The sequence below is a fragment of the Rousettus aegyptiacus genome, unplaced genomic scaffold, assembly GCF_014176215.1.
Source record: "Rousettus aegyptiacus isolate mRouAeg1 unplaced genomic scaffold, mRouAeg1.p scaffold_m13_p_7, whole genome shotgun sequence".
NCBI lineage: Eukaryota > Metazoa > Chordata > Mammalia > Chiroptera > Pteropodidae > Rousettus > Rousettus aegyptiacus.
This window is the reverse complement of record NW_023416310.1, coordinates 76,767,265-76,787,943: the sequence shown is the minus strand read 5'-3', so window position 1 is coordinate 76,787,943 and position 20,679 is coordinate 76,767,265. Positions and strand designations below refer to the sequence as shown.

Below are 20,679 nucleotides of genomic sequence, written 5' to 3'. Positions count from 1 at the left end.
GTAAGAATGGAAGCAAGGAGGCTGATTAGGAGGCTATTGTGGTAGTCCTGTTGACAGATGATAAACGTTCAGAGTAAGGAAGTGACAGGAGGGATGAAGAGATACGCTAATGAGATCAATTTGGAAAGTAGTAGGGAGAGGGCTTGTAGAAGCATTGGTAAGAGTAAAAAGAGGGTTTCACATGTCTCTCAGGTTTCTGATTTGGACTCCTAGGTGAATGATAGGTCCATTCACCAAGATAGAAGAAAGCTGGAGAAGGATTCTGGAGGACAATTGAAAGTTGAGTTTTGGTGATGTGTGAACTTTGAGATTCATGTGAGTCATTTAAGATGAGAACCATACAGACAGGTGTATGGGTATGAAGTGCCAAAGACAAAACTGGACAGGTAATATATGAGAATCATCTTCATTGAAATGGTGTGAATTTATGAGAATGGCTAAGCTCACGTAGGTGAGAATATAAAGTGAAAATAGAAGGACTCAGGATGGATCTCCGCAGAACACTAAAAGAAGCCTACTATGTTTCATACTAGACTGTAAATTCCCTGAAGCCAAAAAGATGCTTTAATTCACTCTTGAGTTCCTAGACACTGACACATAGTAGGTGCTTACTAAATGCTGAACGAATGAAGCAATCGATCAATCAGCAAATCAGCAATGGATGTGATGTCTCAAGAAGTGTTTCTAATTCTAACATTCTAGATCATGAGTATCCATGTGTATGTGTGCGTGCACGTGCTTTCTGTGAAATAAGAGTAGAAAGTTTTGGAGGGCAAGCTCAGACCCTGAGGAAATATGAGGATTCTAAATCATCTAGAGAATTCTCACTACTGTAACTCCATGGCTCCCACTGTCTTTTGCCTGAGGAAGCTATTTGATGTTTAGCCCTACACACAAAGTATGTAAGGCATTAAGAACAAAAATGGTTTAGTTTAATTACATGCTTTCAACCCATTGGTTCTGTTTGATGAGGTTCATCTCCTGAGACACTTTAATCAAGATGCAAAACAATCTTCTATGAAAGGGATTGACATTTCTGTAGGGATGGAGATGGGGCCAGTTCATCTCTGATAGCTGTCACCCCCTGCACTTCCCTGGTAACCACTTCATGCCCCTCTGAGCCATTGCCTCTCTTCTCTTTAAAATTCAGTGAACTCTCCCATACTTCTCATGCAGCTCTGGCTCCCACGAGGCAAAGACAAAGAAGTAATTTCTCTGCCAGGGTCCCTTTTAAAAAAAATCGAGCGGCCACATGGTTTAGATTTGCCAATAATGGTATGTTACAGACCCCAAAGAAGGCTGTTGAGGTACTCTGAAAAAAATTAAAAAGAGGACTATTCCAGCTTTTCTCCTGCCTTTCTGGGTGGGAGGGGTGGAAAAATAGTGCAGTGATTGTAAGCACTGGCTTTCAAGCCAGCGTGAGTTGGCAGCTGGTTCCCCGCCTCCTTATCTCTGTCTCTTTGAGCACATTGCTTCATTTCTTTATACTTCAGTTTCCTCATCTATAAAATGGGAGAATAAAGTTACCTATAGTCTAGAGTTTTAGGGAGGAGCAGATTAAATAGTAGGTATAATGCATTTAGCACAGTACCTGCCCCAAGTAAGTACTTAGAAAATATACACTATTATAACTGAACGAATCCCAGGTTCCTCTGTTCTTTAAGCCATCAATTAATACAACCTCAATGAACATTCCAGGGAACTCCAAAACTGTCTACAGGAATAATAACTGGTGAGCCAAAACTGGGGTTTTCCCAAGTTGTTGTTATCACTCTGAATCTCTCCAATTGCTTTCTTATGCTTTAAAATGTCCAAGTTGCATCTTGACATTCATAAGCAATCCAATGTATATTAAAAAGTATGCATGTGACATTAATAGAATTTTCCCCAGGTACATGGAGATGAAGAAAACATGTTCATCACTTGGAATGAAAGTCATGTGCCCAGGGTGTCTACATCCCATCCCTGGTGCAGTATATCTACTAGAGAAACAACTAAAGATTCTACTGGTACATACATATGTAAATTAAATCTCTAGCTGGCAGAAACACTTTGAGGAGGAAGAAATAACAGACATCATGTTATTCATGTCTGGCTTTTACATTACATTCAGGCCCTATCTAGGCACCATTCTGGAACTCTATCAGGTAGAGTTTTTACATTACTAAAGCTATTTTCTCAGGCTTCACCATGTTCCTTCTGGGAGCTTTATTCCAGGAAAGATATTAACAAGTAAAGCTTGTTTAATGAAGACATCTAGGAGAAAGAAGAATGGGTGAAAGATCGTAGCAGGGGAGATAATTTTTTAGGAAGCTAATTATGTTGTTTAGGAAAATATTTTTATAAATAGATTTGGTGTGGAGATAAGACCCTGTGGACATAGCTTGGGAGGAGAGAGCTCTAAGTAAATAATGAGCAGGAATTTGAATATTGTTATAAAAAAAAGAGTAGTAAGTAGGAAGAATAGTAAAAGAGGGAGTTAGAGCAATATGCTAGAAGACACGGTCCAAGGAAAAAGGAGGGAGACAAGAAATTCCTGATGGCAGAATGAATATGAAATTTGAAGAACTATAAAACCAAATATTTATTTTCAAATTGTGTATGCTTGGAAGTGGAAACTGTCTCTATTACCACTATCGGTAAAATCTGCCATGCTTCCACATGTGCATTGTTTAAGGGTTCAAGAGGATGAGTTTGATGTCAATATCATGGTTGAGTAAAGCGCTGAGAAGATCCAATGCAAAGAAATATCAGTGAGACAGAATTCTGTGGAATTAGACTCTCAAAGCCAGAGGTCACTTTAAGAACATAAATCCCCAGGAATTCAAAGAAACCTTGGGTTGGGCCTTGGATTTCCCACAGGATGTGAGATTGAAGGCTCTAGCCAATTTTATTTAAATCTCAAAGGACGAACTGTCCTGAATTGACATCTGGTTTTTATGAGAAATAATGAAAGTTCCTGGGCATATCTGGCCTGGAATGGAAGGTACCGAGTGGATCTATGAGCAGTGTAGTGGGATATCTGACAGAAGACTCAGGCAAAATAAAACAAAAACAAAAAAGCCTTATTCCATGCACTTTCAGAGGGCAGAATTACAGCTAATTCCCTAAATGTGCAGATCATGTGCCTTAATATAAAGGAAGAACTTTTTAAGAACAAGATATTTTTTTCAATAATAGAGCCCACTGACTATTAAATGGTGAATTAGTTGCCTTTCCCTTTAGAGGTTCTCTAAAAAAGGATTCCTTTAATGAGTCAGATTGGATTAGGTAATTTTTAAAGGTTTTTTTTTTTTAACTCTAAGATTTATGTGCTTACATTTTAATAAATATTTATTAGGCACCAATACTGTACCTGATACTGTGTTAGGCACTAAAATACCATAATGATCATAATAATCCACCCAAGGAAATAACAGCCTGGTGGAATTCTATGAAATGTACAATTCTATGAAATGTCTGCTTATGTAAGCAACTAACATTACTGAATGCCCATCACATGCCAGACATATTATATAATTACCTTATCCAATCATCCCATCAAGGCTAATTACTATTTATCATTTTGCAGGTGGAAAATATAAAGTTAGAAAGGTTAGTAAGAACTTAATTCAATATGTGACTTTGGGTGATTAATTAAACTTTATTTTGCATCCATTTCTTAACAGACTAGAGTTTTTGTGATCATAGTGAGTTAAAACATGTAAAGTGCTTAGTAATTCATGTTAGTAGTTATAATAATAATTTTATTACTACCAGTAGCGCAGAGCTTCCAGCGGTGGGTGTGAAAGTGGAACACTGGTCTGCTACTTTCAGAATGTCTTGACCTCTCATAGAACAGCACAAGGTGAGCAGTGAGGGGATCTTGGGTTCCTTTATTTCTCTTGAACAGGAAAACTAAAGCCATTAGAATCTCTGAAAATGGGAGGACAAGCATCTAAATCTCCAACCTGATATCATTTTATTTCAAGTGTCACTAAACTTGGCAGTCACTCCTGCCAATAGGGAACTCTCAGCAGAAATATATATAAGAGGAAGAAATTAAATTACTCCATAGGCTTCACAACCATTTGTTCATTCCATATTTTCAGAAATCAATGCACTGTGTTGTTTCTCCTACAGACCATGTAATATTAGAGTATGTTAAGTAGACAAAGGCTAGAAAGGCCAATGAAATTTATTTTCCAGCAATATATGAAATATAAAACACGAACAAGATTAAAAAAACACTAATCAATATACTCTCCATAATCAATGGATAATTGGTTAAAATGTTTAAGAAGCAGAAATGGATTCTAACCATTCTTTAATAGTATCTGCTCACTCCCTTATGATTATTTAGCCACAGAAGTAAACCTGGACTGGAAAATTTTTTTCTTTCCACTTTCATACTTTAAAGTTCTCAACAACATGCTAATTTTATAATTATTTTCCCTCCTGGCAGAGAGATTTAATAGTTGCACCACAGGTATAACTATTCGTAAAACAGAACTTGTCTGTAACATGCTGATAACAGATATTTTTAATTATGATGTCATTATATGTCATACATTTTGCTAAATATTTTATTTACATACTATTTGAGTCTCACAACAACACTTGAGTCTCACAACAATACAACTAGAATCAATATTTACAGACTATTTTACAGATGAAGAAATCAAACATTGGGGAATGACAGATTAGGTAGTGCAAGCTGACCATCCTGCTGAAGACAATTTAAAAAATTCTAAAATATATAAAACACCTTCCTCTAAAAGCATCATAGAGCAATCAAGTTAGAGTGGGATTACTAGAAAAGGATTCGGGAGAAGACAAACATGCAGAAAAGTGGGCCTACATTTGGCTTATCTTTGGCCTGCAGGACATTTACTGATGCAGTAGAAGTAGATACGAGGCTGAATAATACTTTATATAGCATCATGAACGTTTAAGAGGACAAAAATTGAAACTCAGGGCTTATCAAAGCTAGAGGTCCTGAGACAACATGCTACACTACACTAAGGATTGGAACTTGGAAGAACTAGATCTTGGAAATAATGATGAAATCACATTCATATGGGACAGTTTTAATTCATATCAGTGGTTCCAAAAAATTTCAAGTCCTAAAAATGGATTCAGACAATTCTATGTTGCTAGTACCTCCTAGGTACCTAGAAAAAGAAAATGACAATCCTCTCTAAACAAATATAATAACATGAAAGTCACCAAATTATTTTTGCAAATTAATTTTCATATGCAATAGCAACCACACAGTCACCAACAAACAGGCAAAGAGGAAACATGACAACATAAAAGAAAATCAGTAAAAACAACTTAAACAGACCTCAAGTTCCCCCAAACAGGGGAAATTCTAAACATAGATTGTGAAAACAATTAGCTCATTATCATAGATGTAAAAGTGGAACTTAACATCTTCAGCAAAGTACTAGAAATTATTAAAGCTAGTTTTGCTGATCCATAAGATAACTAGAGAGCCACAAACTAAAAAGGAACTCATTGGTTAGATTTAACAGCTTTTTAAATAGAGCTGAAGAGAGAGTAAGTAAACTGGAAGAGAGAGCAAAATAAACGACTCAGAATATATCATGAGGAGAAAAATATACTTAAAACAGAGTAGAGTAAGTAGGATACCAGAGGATACATGAAGAGGTTTAATGTATGTGTAACTGAAGAACTAAAGAAATCAGGAGGAAAGAGACAAAATAGGGAAGAGGGATGGTGGCTGAAAATGATCTAAAATTGAAAATATTGATCTACAGATTTAAGATAAGCTAATAAATCCTAAGCATAACATAAAAATAAACCCACACCTAAACACATTATACTGAACTTTTTAAAAAGAAAATGTTCTTCCAAAATAGTCAAAGGAAATGCAGATAACCTTTAAAAGAATAACAATAAGAGTAGCAGATGACTCCCAACATTAGTTGTGGAAGCCAGCAGATAGTGGAATGACAGCTTCTACTTTGTTTAAGAAAACAACTGTCATCATAGAAATCTATATCCAACAAACATATTATTCAAGAATAAAGGTATAAGAGGAACTGTGGGAAGATACCTATAGTGGTGGCAATGGGTGTCTTTCAGTCTCTCTGAATCACCCCATAAAAAAAAAAACACAGCAACTAAGAGACCAATAACAATATCCACAGCAAATATAGAAATTAAAGTATCCCATCTACTCAGACATAAGTGATTTAGACAAACAGTTACTTGACACATACAGTGTGAGCATGTATATGTATGAAAGAGCACAGGGAAGCAACAGAGCATTTGATTATACTAAAATGACAACCACAACATCCTTAACAATTATTCCCTGAAAAATGTAAGAGTCCAATCTGAGATTGAGGAGCTTAAACTTGGAGGGATTTTTCATAGTACAATTCACAATTGAGCGCAAGGGATCTGTGCTAATGTTTGAATGGCTAGGGCTGCCAGGGCCTTTCCATTTCTCAAAACTAACCAGCTCAAGTTTCCTTCCAGAATGAAAACTTTCACTGGAGAGAAACAGCTGGAAAAAAATAATTAAAATTTAGTAGGACAGGGTTAATAGAAAAGAAAAAAAAAAGAGCCAGATAAAAGTGAAGAAGAGAGGGAAAGCCAGATCTCATGAAATATGAAGTTTATTTTTTTTAACAGTTTACAAAAACAACAGAGGAGCTCGTGAGTACCAAAGCTAGAAAAACTATTCACCTTCCTTCCTAAAAGTTCAATAATACATTCTATGTGTAAAGAAAAGAACCAAAGGGCCTCGATTATTACCCATTCGAAGGTATCATGAGAAAAAAGAAAATAAAGAGGAGAATAACATCCCTAAAGACACTAAAACTACACCAGAAGACATGTTCACAAAGATTGTAACTTAATCTTTATCAAAACAAGCTGAAAGAGATTAAGAAAATCAACAAAGATAAAAAAGTATACCATACAGTTGTCCCCCACCCCTGAACTGTGGTTTCACTTTACATAGCTTCAGTTACCTGCGGTTAACAGTGGTTTGAAAATATTAAATAAAAAATTCCAGAAATAAACAATTCATAAGTTTTAAGTTGGCCACAGTTTTGAGTAGCATGATGAAATCTTGTGCTGATCTGCTTTGTCCAGCCCAGGACATGAATCATCCATTTGTCCAGCTTATCCATGCTGTATACATTTCCTACCCATTAGTCATTTAGTAGCCATCTTGGTTATGAGAGAGAGAAAGAGAGAGAGGGAGAGAGTGGGAGAGAGAGAGAGACCACATTCACATAACCTTTACTACAGAATATTGTTATATTTGCTCCATTTTATTATCAGTTATTGCTGTTACGACTGTACTGTGCCTAATTTATATTTAACTTTATCATAGTATGTACATATAGGAAAAAACAGTATATAGCATTCATTAATACCTGTGGTTTTAGGCATCTATTGGGGGTTTTGGAATGTATCTCCTGTGAATAAGGGGATATTACTGTACATCAAAAATTTTAAAACTCAGAAATGAAGTGATGGAATTCAAGAAAGAATGAGAAAGAGAAGGGAAGTAACTGTATTTTAGAAATAAAAATTAAACTAGAAGAAACACAGTAATAAAATAAACAATGCCTTAAGAGAAATATAAAATGAAAAGAAAAAATATCAAACTGAAATGAAGAGACTAAAATTATTTGAGAAAAAAATAAAAGATAGAGAAGGTAGGCAAAGATCCATGAATGTACAGTTGGAGTACTTAAAAAAAAAGACATAACAGTAAATACTGAAAGGACACACTTAGCTGGGAAAATCAAACCAGAACAAACAATATCAAATATACTCTAGAAAAACAATCAAACTTTATAGAAATATAAAAATTCCTTTGGCTATTCAGACAAAATTACCAAGTAACTTATGAAGAAAAAAATCATTGTCATGTGACTTTTTAATAGCTATACTTTATGCCAGAAGACAATGATGCAGCATATTTAAAATACCAATGGAAGAGAATTTGAGCTGATTATTTAGTCATTCAAATTATCTTTTAAGGATAAAGACTCAAATAAACCATGAACATGTAAGAATATTATTTGCATTAGCACTTTTGGAAGAAAGTACTAGATGAGAGGTTTCAGACAACCAAAATAAGTTGTCTGACATAAGATGAGAGATATTGGCATAATTTGGTAACACTTGATCAAGAACTGCTGTCATCAGAAAGAAAAATATACCTCCTGATGAAAGGACTCAATACCTGGTCTGAAAAATATTGACAAATAATTGAATTTGCATGCAATGAATCCATTAACTAACAATTTGTGAGAAATATAGGGATAGAGGAACATGTTAAGTAATAGTCCAGAGATGCTATCAGCAAAACTAAGTTTATGGGGAAACTCTACAGAAGAATTGGTAGTAGATTCACAAAATAAATTCTAAGAAAAAAGAAGAGAGAGAAACCTGTAGCTTTAAATAATTAAAAATCTTATTAATTAGCATGTATTGACTTTATTAAGATCCTTAATCAAACAAACAAACTGGAAAAAAGTAAAAATAGCCATTTTCAGACCAAGAAAGCTGACAGAATTTGCTGCCAGTTGATCTGCACTAAAGGAAATACTAAAAAATGCTCTTCAGATAGAGGGAAAATTAAATGTAGACAAGGACAAGGAACAATTAAAATAATAAATATGGGAAATAATCTAAATGAAATGACTAAGCAAAGTCAAATTAACAAGGTCGCTATATAAAAATTAATTGCATTTCCAATTCAAGTAGTAGTTTAAAAATAAATTTTATAAAAGATATCATTCAAAATAGATTTTAAAAAAATCAAATTCCTAGGAATGACTCTAACAAAATTTGTGTAATATCTCTTCACAGGATATTATAAACTCTAATGAGAGAAATTTTTAAATTCCTAAATTGATAGAGATATACCTTGATTGTGAATTATAAGACATTATTGCAAAAATGTTCAATTCTCTCCAGACTGATTTTCCCTTTTAAAAAATCCCAAAATTTTTTCTGTGGAATTTTTCAAAATGATTTTGAAATATAAATAGAAATGCCAAGGGAAAGAATACCAAAGACAACTTAATGAAGGCAAATGAAATGGATGGACTTGCTCTATTAGATATCAAGTTTTACTATAAAGTTAGAGTAATTAAGGTAATGTTTTATTAGTACCAGGTTAGACAAACAGACCAATGCCTTATAATAGAAGCATATCTACACGATAAATGGACATTTGATTTATGCTAAAAGTGTGACTGCAAAGAAGTAGGGAAAAGATGGCCTTTGCAAAAAATGCTGTGATAGTTAGATATGCATATGGAAAAAAATGACTTTGACTTCTACCTTAACAACATAAACAAAATATCAATCATAGATAGTTTATAGACCTAAATATGAAAAAGAAAACAATAGCATTTTAGATTATAATAGAGGAGATTATCTCTATGATTTTAATTTGAGATAAAAATTCTTAAATGTGACATAAAAAGCACTAGGTTGATAAATTTGACCGCATTAAAATTAAGAATTTTTTTTTTCAAAATGTCCCTTTAAGCAAATAAAAAAGCATACCATAGAATGTGAATAGATGATAGCAAAACATAGTAACACAGAAGGCTCATATTCAGGACATATAAAAAAGTTCTTACAAAACAATAAAAATAAGGCAGACAATCCAGCAGAAAAACAGGCAATAAAGAAAAGAAAAAAGATTATTGTTAGGTTGTATACCAACCTGCACACTTGGCCCATAAGGGAAGGTACACAACCTAACAATAATCAAAAATGTCAGATTAAAAGCAAATGAAATATCTAGCAGAATGGCTAAAACTTGAGAAGATGGACAATATCAAGTACTGACAAGGATCAAAAATGTTGGGAATTCATATCGTCTGCTTATAGAATTATAAGCTGGCACACTTTGGAAACACTTTTGTATTATCTATTAAATCTGAAGGTAATGCACGCCTGTGACCCAGCAATCTCAAAATGAATGCACGTGTGCCCCTGGAGGCATGGACAAGAAGGTTCACAGCAGCATTACTTGTCATGTCTACAAACTGGAAATAATTCAAATATCTATCACAAGTAGAATGGCTATATAAACAAACTTGGTTATAGTCATACAATGCAGTTCTATACAATAATGAAAATGAGTGAATCACAGCTACATACAAGGTGACTGAATCACACAAACATAATGTTGAGGAAAAGAAGCTGTGCACAAAAGAATAGATACTATAGACTTCTATTTTAACAGCATTCAAACAAGGAAAAAGAAACAATATTTCAGCATACTTAGGTAGTAAAACTTAAAAAATGCAAAGCAAATATCACCATGTAGTTCAGAATTTTAGTCACATTTAGGTGAAACGGAAAAAGGGCACAGAGAGGGCTTTTAAGGTCCCCATAAAGTTCTAAATTGTGCCCTGAATGGTGTGACCTGGTGCATTCATTTATAAGAATTCATTAAGCTATATATTTATGGTTTAAACATTTCATCTATGTGTCTATATCACATTATACAGTTTTAAAAGAGGTTTTAAATGGAGATAGGGAAACAAAGCTCAGTGATTTTAATTGAGTTTTCTGAGGTGGCATGCCCATCAACTCAAAACAGCCCTGGTCTCCCTGACCCCAAAGCCTGTGCTCTCAAGTACTATATACAAGTTATCATCTAGTAGAGAACATTGGTTATATCTATCATACAAGAAAGAAATAAACAGTGATAAAAGAGAACCAAACCAAGAAAGAGATCATGTCCAGCCCGACTATTAGAGCAAGTGTCATGGAAATGATGTAACCTGTAATAGATCCAAAAGACCCATAGCATGTGAGACTCTAAAAGCTTCCAGGCCTATATGGATGTGGTCATCTTGACCTAGAAAGACAGATATGGTGACAATGCTGCATCTGATAACCTTCAGCAGCCCTCCGTGGAATAGAAATAAGTCTCGGTTTTGGAACAAGGTCTTGAAGAACCACCATCTCAGACCTGAGAGAACAGGTTCCTCACAAACAGAAAATCATAGCTGCTAGGACTAAACTTTTGAAGGATTTTCAGTGACAAAATTGTTCTCATTAAACAACAGCTTAATGAGTTAAATGAATGAGCCCATATGGATTGAATTTTTCCAGCAAGTGTGCAGATGGGCTCAAAGAGCAAGAAGGAAAACATGAGAACAACCATCTCAGAGAATGGATCAAACCTGTGGGACTAGAACTTAATTCCATCTAAATGGAGGAAACTGAGGGCTTAATTCTATCTGAAGACAAATTTACATGTCCCTAGCCCAGCTCACTTTCCCCTCCCCACTGTCAGCCTGATCCCCCACCCTAAACCTTGCATTACTTCACAGAAGCTAGAAGCTTCTGCATCTTCCATATGGCATGCAGAGAAGTGACTCATTGCAATAAATACCAAGAAGAAAGGAGCCCTTCATGAATAAAAGGGAAGGAGTGGGACTGGCATGAAGTACTCAACTCTCCTTCCTATAAAGTAAATTCAGCAATGCCAACAGCTTATAAATGATATGCTTCCTTTCCACACCCCAGTGTACTCACTGCATTTGACAGCATGACAATGCAGAGTCACTCACTAGTTCCTGTCTTTCTGGGTAGGCAGAGACATGGTATAACTTTGAGAAACTTTCTTTCTAGGCCCCCAAACCTGCACACTTGGCCCAGCTCTAATGAAAAGAAAAATTGTCTAGAAGTTGTACAGCATAGCTAGGCTGGAGGGTTCCATTTCGATTTTTTTTTTCTAGACACCAGAACTCTGGGCACTTTGGGGCCTGCTTATCTCTTTGGCAGCCTCTGCAGTTCTTTTCTAATTATAGATCATTTAAGAAGGGTCAACTCTGCCAGGTTCTCTAACAGGTGATACCGGCATGAACTAGACCCAGTGCCCACTCTCAGGAAGCAGTCTAGCAGGAGAGATGGCCACATTAATATATAAATGGCATTTGTAGGGATCAGTATTACAACAGAGAAAATTAAAAGGTACTAGGGGAATGGATAAATTCTACCTGAGGGAGCGGGAGAGGTATCCTAGAAGAGATGGCATTTGAACTGAATTTTGAAGGATGATTTGGCATCTACAAAGAGGGGAGGGGTGAATCCAAACAGAGAATATTGCAAAGACATGGAGTACTAGTATTAATATTCACCCTAATGCCAATTGGTATTGCTAATCCAAATACTAATATTCCATTTATTAAGAATTACTATGAGTTCAGTGCTGTTCCAAGCTCTTTAATTGCTTCATTTAAATCCTATAAAATCTCACAAAGTGGAAATTATTATTATCTTTTCCATTTACAGATAAGCAACTATGGATGGAAAATTCACATTGCTGGTACTTGAGGGAACCTGAATAGTGAAACACAAATTTGGTCACTAGGTTACACTGTTCTGTGGGATGTAGGCATCCTAACTAAGAATAGAGTTAAGATTCATGAGAAAATAATCCAACTTGTAGAGTCTTTTACTTCTGATAGGACACCAAAGATGTTAGAAGAGGTATGTGTGAATGGCTCTTAAAATAGGCATCTTCACTCGTGAAGAAATTCTTTCTTGTAGGAAAGAACCAAAGATAGGTGTATAAAATCATGTTGGGCATGGAAAGAGTGAATAAAGATAGGTTTATGAAATCCTAGAAAACTAGACCTCAAGGGAATAGATCAATGACAGCCGAAATGCTACTTTACAAAGCAGAATCTTTTTAAGCTTTTTAAAATAACTAGAAAAATACTCCAAAAATGATTTAGGTAAACTCCTGGATAAAAAGCAATGCATTTGAGATATAGAGCTGACATCAAGAATACCTATTTCTACCTGGGTTCTGGGTAGCCTGGTCCTTGCTTACTTGTCCTATTGCCATGAAGAAATGAGAGACTGGGGAAGGCAAACTTCCGAGAATTTCATAGGACAATGCTGTGTCTTCAATTTAGAATATTTACACACACTCACTTATTAAAGATTAATAACCATAGCAACAGCAATATTAGCCATCACTTACTGGGAGCTGACAACATATGGGGCACAGCCTGCCTTAACTCGTTGACCCTCCCACCAATCTTATGGGGTTGTTCAACAACCCAAGGTTAATTACTATAAGTGGAGAAAAGAGGGCTCAAGCCCTGGGCTCCTGCACTCCAAATCCTATTTTCTTTACCTGGGTGTTAAGGGAAAATGTGAGAACAGAGAGTGTGTCCTGGAGATAATCACCAGCCTTGGCCCACAGGGATTCCGGGAAGCTGAGCCAGGAGCCAACAGAGACCTTACACAGATGCTAATCACATCTGTCACTTTGTAGGTGTCAGCACAGAGAGCATTTTCTCTATAGTCCATGAGGGAAATTTGAATGGAACTCCTCATAGGATTCCCAGCTCATCTCCAAAGCCATCTCGGAACAATGGGAGCCTCTCCAGAATGCTTTGCATGTTTGAGATCTTATAAGGGTATGATCTGATCTAATCAGACAAAGCCCACACCTACTGCAGCAGCGAGATGCTCAGAACTTCGTCATTAGAAAGGAAACAGCCGGAATCACTCATGAAACTCTTCTTTGTAACAAAGGCTGGTAAATCCATTTCTGGATTCCTAACAGAAATCCAGAAGAGAAAGAGGACCTTGGTTCCTCTGGCCCAGTCTCTGGGCCCATCTCTAGAAGAAAAAGTTGCGAAAACAAGGCTAAGTGGGTCTCAGAGGAGATTCTAATTTCCCTCACCTTGCAATAGAATAAATGGAAGGCTCTGTTATCCAAGGTAATCTCCTGATGCTCCCAAAGACCTCAGAAACAGGTATAAATCCTGAATACACCTGAAAGAATCCTTCAAACCTTCATGGTCTTGATTGGGACGCTTTTTCTGTATACTCAGAGTTACCCTTGCTTCCCTCTACTATGTTATGTTTTTCTCAATTAGCAGCTCAGGCCACTAGTCAAATTGCTAGAGTTCAAATCCCAGCTCTGTCATTTAGTGTGTTACTTTGGACAAGTTATATAATTACTCTGTGCCTCAGGTTCCTCATCTGTAAAATGGGGATAATAAAAGTATACACTATACGACTGTTATGAAGATTAAATCATATAATAATACATGTAAAGTGCTTACATCAATATCTGGTGCATTCAATACTCAGTAAATATAGACTACCATTACTTCTTATCACTTGTTATGGTCACCTTATACTTCTATACCTCTCTTTCCATTTCCATTTTCAGGATATAGTTCCTGTCTTTTATTTCTGTATTACCACCTAGAATAGAATTTAGCATGCAATTGACACTCGATAAAGTTTGTTAAAGAGCACGTCTTTCATTCACTCATTCTTAGTGAAAGATAATAATACTAAATTTATTCAAGAAGTGTCCAAGGAATGGAAACATGATAGCAATCCAGGGCAGGATATAGTTCCCTTCTCTCCTGCACCATATGGGGACTTGACTGGGGAGGAAGCTTCCACCTGAAAACATCAGAAAAGTCGTACTGTTGCAGTTTTGATTCTAGAAGACTTTTTTTTAAGCAGAAGAAACCTTTTTTGGAAATCTTTCCTTGTTCCATAAAATAAAAACTTGTTCCCTTTCAAAATATCTGAAAGACAAGCACTTCTCTTCTTTTATGTCCCTCTCTGTCTCTTACCAAGGAGGAAGGAATGCTTTGTTTCAGCGGTCCCCAACCTTTTTTGGCACCAGGGACTGTTGCTTCTATGAGAATCTAACGCCCGATGATGTGAGGTGGAGCTAAGGTGTTGATGCTGGTGCTGCAGAGTGGCTGCAGATACAGATGAAGCTCACCTCGCTAGCCTACTACTTATCTCCTGCTGTTGTAACCCGGTTCCTAACATGCCACAGACGGGTACCAGTCCTTGGCCCAGGCACTGAGAACCCCTGCTTTTGTGAGATGAAATGAGAAGAATTTGCAGGGCTCAGTCCCTTCTGAGTTGACTCTCTGTGTCTGTCCACAGAGCATGAGTGTTCTCCGCTCTCCCTGCAGTCCCACGGAAGTTAAAGTCTCCTGAGCAGGATTCCTCTGCCCTGTATATGGATTGGTACATAAGTCTGCTTTTAGGTGGAAATCAAGAAGCCCATTCTCAATTGGCAATAAAGTTGAAGTCTTGATTCCTCTAAGCCCTCTTGTATCTATTTTCCAAGTGTTTCCAAAATCAAGGGAGGAAATTTAATATCAGCTTCTCTAAAACAACAACATTCCCACTTAAGGAGTTAACAAGTTCACCGTTCAGTAATCCAAAACTGATAGCTGGGAGAGAAGTGAAGAATTTTGGAGCTTCAAATGTAAGAAAAGTCAAATTTCAAGATCAGTCTCTTTTGAAAAGTAATTTTCAAAAGTAACATAATGTACAAAATTAGTCTTCTTCTTACACTGACTTTTATACAAGGGTTATTGTATCAGTTAGGTCCCCAAGGGCACACTCATTAAAGAGGGTTTATTTACAAAGGAACTAACTGCAAAGCTGTGGGTGGAGTGTAGGGTAGAACTCCCAAGCCATCTACTTCTTATTGTCCATTCCCATTCTCTCCCACATCCCACAGTTGGGAGAAAATGTGCTAAATAATGCTAGAAAATGTGGCATAATCTACTTCCTTCTTTAATAGATATGGTCTATTTATTAACCCCACAATCTGAGTGGCCAGGGATGACCAGTTTGCCCCAAAAGAGCAAGGCCCTCTGAGAACAGCATAAGGAGACAGAACAAGAAGGAAGACAATACCTGAGGCTTGATACAGGTAGCTCTACTAGTAGGTGACCCAGTAAATGTTTTTTTGTTTTGTTTTGTTTTGTTTTTTTTTCCAACCAGTTAAGTTAGTAGCACTTGCTTGGGAAGGATAGAGTATGTATATGGAGATGGGAGAAGGACAGAATTTCTCCCACTCTGGACTTAGGCAGAATTGTGGAGGGAGAGGAGTGAAAGTTCCTTTCTCTATCAAAGGCCTTTCCTCAGTTTAGGATGCCCCGAACAGGCCTACTCATTGGAAAATGACCTAATCTGGAAAGGATCATTCACCAGAGTTAAAACTGACCCTAGGTTGTGTGTAAGCAAGGGAGGATGTAGCTACACATGAGGATGTATCTGTACCTGCTCTGTCGGTGAACATGCTTGAAAGAGAGTCCTGGTGGAGAAAGACAAGTCCTCATTCCCTGTACTCACAGGGACACGCAATGCAGACCATGAAAGAAGGCAGAAAGAGGAACTTCAAGCCCTGCTATTACAGTGGGATAAAATTCAAAGATGCTCCTCTGATCCCTCAGGAGAACACCTGTCTACCCATCTCAAACATGTGTCACTTCATCTGAACATAAAAGGTCTCTGGGGAAATGCCATCATGATTTCATTGAAAAATCCCCAAGGTCTTCACCGGAAGTTCTTCCAGTTGTCCCCCCGGCAATAATGGAAATACATTTTCTTTCTATAGGTCCTAGGATAGACTTTTTTAAGTCACTCCTCAGTTTTGATTTCTGTCACTAGGCAACCACAATCCAGTGGGATTTCCTCATATCCTGCCTGTCAATAATTAATCAACATCTTGAGAGCTCTAAAGAGCTTTGATAAGGTTAAGTAACGATACCCAGAGTCAATCTTGTCTAATCACCAGGTCTAATGCTTGCTTGGCCTCTTTCGAATTATGAGAAGCTATTCGTGCTGAAATATGTATGGCTGAACTAGTTTTTCACATTTAAAAAAATCTAGACATCCATGTTTTAGACTAACTGTTCACTTTGCTATCCTACCTGTGACCTGCTAATTTGTTGGGCCATCAAAACTATCACCAAGCTGGGCCTTCCAATCTTGTGACCAATAGGAAGAGATGTTCAGATCACTTAGAAGGAGTCTCATGGTATTTGTTTTTTTGCAGACAAATACTGAATCGCTGCCATGCATTCGGACATCACCATCATAATATGAAAATGATACAGTACATTTGATGTAGGAGATGGGCCTCTGCAATCAAGGAATGCGTGAAATGTTTGTAAAACAGAATTAACTTTCTATGTATGTTATCACTCACATTTTAAAGATCCTCAATTTTCTGATTCATCGTGGTCAGCCTTGGGTTCATCTCCAAATTTCCACTCCATCCCATCCCTAGATGAATAGCTACTTTTATGGCAACTACAACAATAAGAGTCCAAACTTTATGAAACCAGTGATGACCTCTATTTAAGAGATTAATTTCATAAAAGAAACTCTTGAGGTATAAGGGGTATAAATAGGAATCTACTATGACAGTGATTATTTTACATTTAGATTTTATTGGGGAGTAAAATTGCTCAAAATATTTTATGAATTGACAGGATTAATAACATTTTAGTTTGCTAAGTAAGGGCATTATAAAAATGTTTAAATAAAATACCACTTAGAATCATCATTACTTCATAATAGGAAGGACATTTGAAAACTAAAATGCAAGAAAGCTATAATTTCACAATAAATTAAGAAACAACAGTTGGCAGTAGTGCACTGATTTTTAAATATATATTTAAATACCTTTAAGTGTTGAAGAATTTCAGGATACATTTTAATTAGTGGTGTTATTTTGCATGTAATTTATTTTAGTACATTTGGTCAAGTTAGGAATATACATTCACCAGCAGTATACAAATTAGAGCTCAATTTTACCATGGACCTTGTTTAAAATCCAGGTTGATATAAGCATGAGTTCAAATGGAAACAATATACTTAATTTCCATAAAGACCATTGCAGATTGAATTGTGTCCCCCAAAGATATATGCTGAAATCCAAATTCCTAGTACCTGTGAATGTGATCTTATTTGAAAATAGACTTTGCAGATGTAATCAAGTTAAGAGGAAGTTATACTGGAATAAGATGAACCCTAGTCCAGTGATTGCTATCTTTACAAGAGAAAGGAGAGGGACACAGAGACACAGAGACAAATACAAAAAGAAAATAACCGTGTGAAGATGGAGGCAAGCTAAGAAATGTCAAGGATCGCCAGGAGCCACCAGAAGCTAGGAAGAGGCAAAGGAGGACTTTTCCCTAGAGGCTTCAGAGGGATCATGGCCCTGTCACCTTAATTTTGGGCTTTGGCCTTCAGAACCATGAGACAATAAATTTCTGTTATTTTAAGCCACCTAGTTTATGGTACTTTGTTACAGCAACCTCAGGAAACTAATACAGAGACTATTCTGGGTGAATTGGAAACAAAACAAAACAAAACAAAACAAAACAAGGAAAAATAGTTCTTCTAGTTGCTGGCTCTACCTTCTTACTACATGGGCAAGGAAAGAGCTGGGGAAGTATATAGGGATCTGAACATCAGAGGCTATAGGAAAATGGGCCTAAGTCAGCAGTTCCTCATGTGGGGGAAGCAATTCTCAAGGCCCTGGTCACTCATAAGAAACAGTCACAATTTTATATAAAAGGATTGCTACACATTTTATCCCAAATTAGCACTGGTTATCAGAGTTTTCTCAATTAATTAAAAACAATTAAGAAACAACCATGACAAAGAAGCAAGAACACTGTGTGTTTGTACATTCTCATTTTCAAGTAATAGGTTTCCTTAAAGAAAATTTACTCACCAACCATTAACCAGAAAGGCTCTTCTGGAAGCTGAAGCTCAAGAGGCCAATCCTGAAGACTCCAGAACCTTTGGCCTTCTGAATAAAGAATTATCTTCCTCTGCCTTTCAGGCTCTTTAGATATGTCTATTAACCCAGAGTTTCCAATAGGGCCCAGCTGTCCCCAATAGCAGTAGGGCAATGGTCTAGAGGGCAACAACTGTCCAGGCCACTCAAAGCACTTAAACAAACCTAGGAGAGCAGCTTTTAAACCAAACACAAATGTCCCCATCTGTGTTTGCAAGCCTAGAGAGGGCAATGTCTTCCCAATGGCTCCTGGGTAATGGAATGTATTTAAATGCCTCATCTACCCCTCTCAAATTTGACAATTGTTTAAGCATTATTGCTTGAATGGATGCAGATGTTCAGCTCATCTCTCGCTGGGAGGAGTGTTTCTCTAAAAGGGGGAAAACTGGCCTTTTTCTTCTTCCTTTTTTTTTTTTTAAGACATATTTTATCTTTATGTTTGTATCAAAGACTGCCAAGAGATGCATCTGGTCCCCAAATCAAGAATCTCACACTCCTCCTCCCAACTCACAGCTTTCCAAGTGCCTTTCTTTGTGATCTCTGCCCAAACAAGCTTTAGGCAGAGCTCACTGGACAGATGACCCACACCTCAAGAAAAAAAAAAAAAAATCATTTTCTCTTCATTGCCAGGAAGAATCACACCAATGGCATTTTTTCATGTCACTCCCACCTTGCACGTTTTTGTGTGTACCTCATTTTCTGATTAATATTTTCAGCAGCTAGAACAAATGCCAGTTTAATTAAATTTCCACACCATTCTCCCCCTTTATCCAATTAGTGGGTTCACTGGCTCCTCAACAACCTTCAGCGTCTGCGTTTTCAGTGAATGCTCAGTTGCTTCTGGGCTCGCCAAAAAAATCTGTTACATATTAAGTTATAATAAGATATAGGCAATTATAGTAGCAGCAGGACAAATAGATTTGTATGGTTCATTACAAGGGATTTCTGGAACATACATAGTGTAAATAGCCAGTTTCTGGGGCAGAGTATATTTCGAAGGAAAAATATGTAAAAAAATAGGAGTGGGAGGAGGGGAAGAGGCCATTATCAGTTACTATAAGAAAATTCTGAATAGAAGGAAATCCAACAGCTTAGCAGCTCTTTTTATTTAGATGAGAAACATTCCAACATGTAAACCAAATACAGAAGTGAAAGATAAAATGACTTTTAAAGGAAAATGGGTGATGCCCTGTTTTTCATTTTTAGCAGGAAAGAGTAATACTATTGCTATAGTATTGAAATAGACAAAATAAGCAAGAGGAATGAACTAACAGTAGAGGAGCAGCTGACATGTGACGAGCTATGTGCTATACACTTTGCACATGTTATCTCATTTAAAACTCATAACTGAGAGATATTAGGTTCAGATACTAAAATGACAGTTACACAAAGTTGACCCTAATAGTATTATTTTATAAAAAAAGAAAGCTGAGGCCCAAAAAACAATAACTGCTCAAGGTCACCTGGGGTCTCCCTGGCTTCAAAGACCATGCTATTTCCATGATACTATGCCAGAGAAAGAAGTCCAAGGTCAATGTATACAGAAAGTAGGAAAAGAGTCTTCCTGCCTGTCATAATTTTATAAATACCAGAGAAGTCTCTCTTTTAGGCTAATTAATATATTAGACAATGAACATGGCTCATTACACATTAGGTAATACTTGACATTTAGCAGGTTTTGATAACAGAGTAAAGGAATAGTACTCTGCCTGAAGGGAGAGAAAAGAGTTTCCATGATGGAAGGGAAAATGTGCTGAAAGGAATGATGGAGTAGGGAAAGCACATTGGCTGAATTCACTGTTTTGTCTAAGTACACCCTGAAGCTGATTGACCTTAATGCCACAGCTCTGCCTCAAGGGCTTAAAACAACAGCAATAAAATAAAACAAAACAAAAATCCCAAATTGAGAAATGTAGTATCGACCTCTTCTTAACTATATTTAAGAAAAATGCTATTTTTGCAAAGCTGCCCCTGGAAAGAACCTTGAGAAATCTTGTTCCTCCTGTCACCCAATTTATCCCTAAACTATAAGCGTTGTTGTTTTCATCTTAAATAATTTCGTTGAAGGT

At 36.7% G+C, this 20,679-nt stretch overlaps 1 protein-coding gene across 1 annotated transcript in view; it reads right to left on the bottom strand.

Moving 5' to 3' along the window:
• Positions 1-18,762, bottom strand: part of SLIT3 (slit guidance ligand 3) — a 583,670-nt gene extending 564,908 nt beyond the window's left edge. Inside the window, exon 1 of the mRNA XM_036224942.1 lies at positions 18,545-18,762. The gene's annotated coding sequence lies outside the window, so the exon portion shown is untranslated. The remainder of the gene's footprint in view (positions 1-18,544) is intronic.
• Between the last annotated feature and the right edge of the window lie 1,917 nt (positions 18,763-20,679).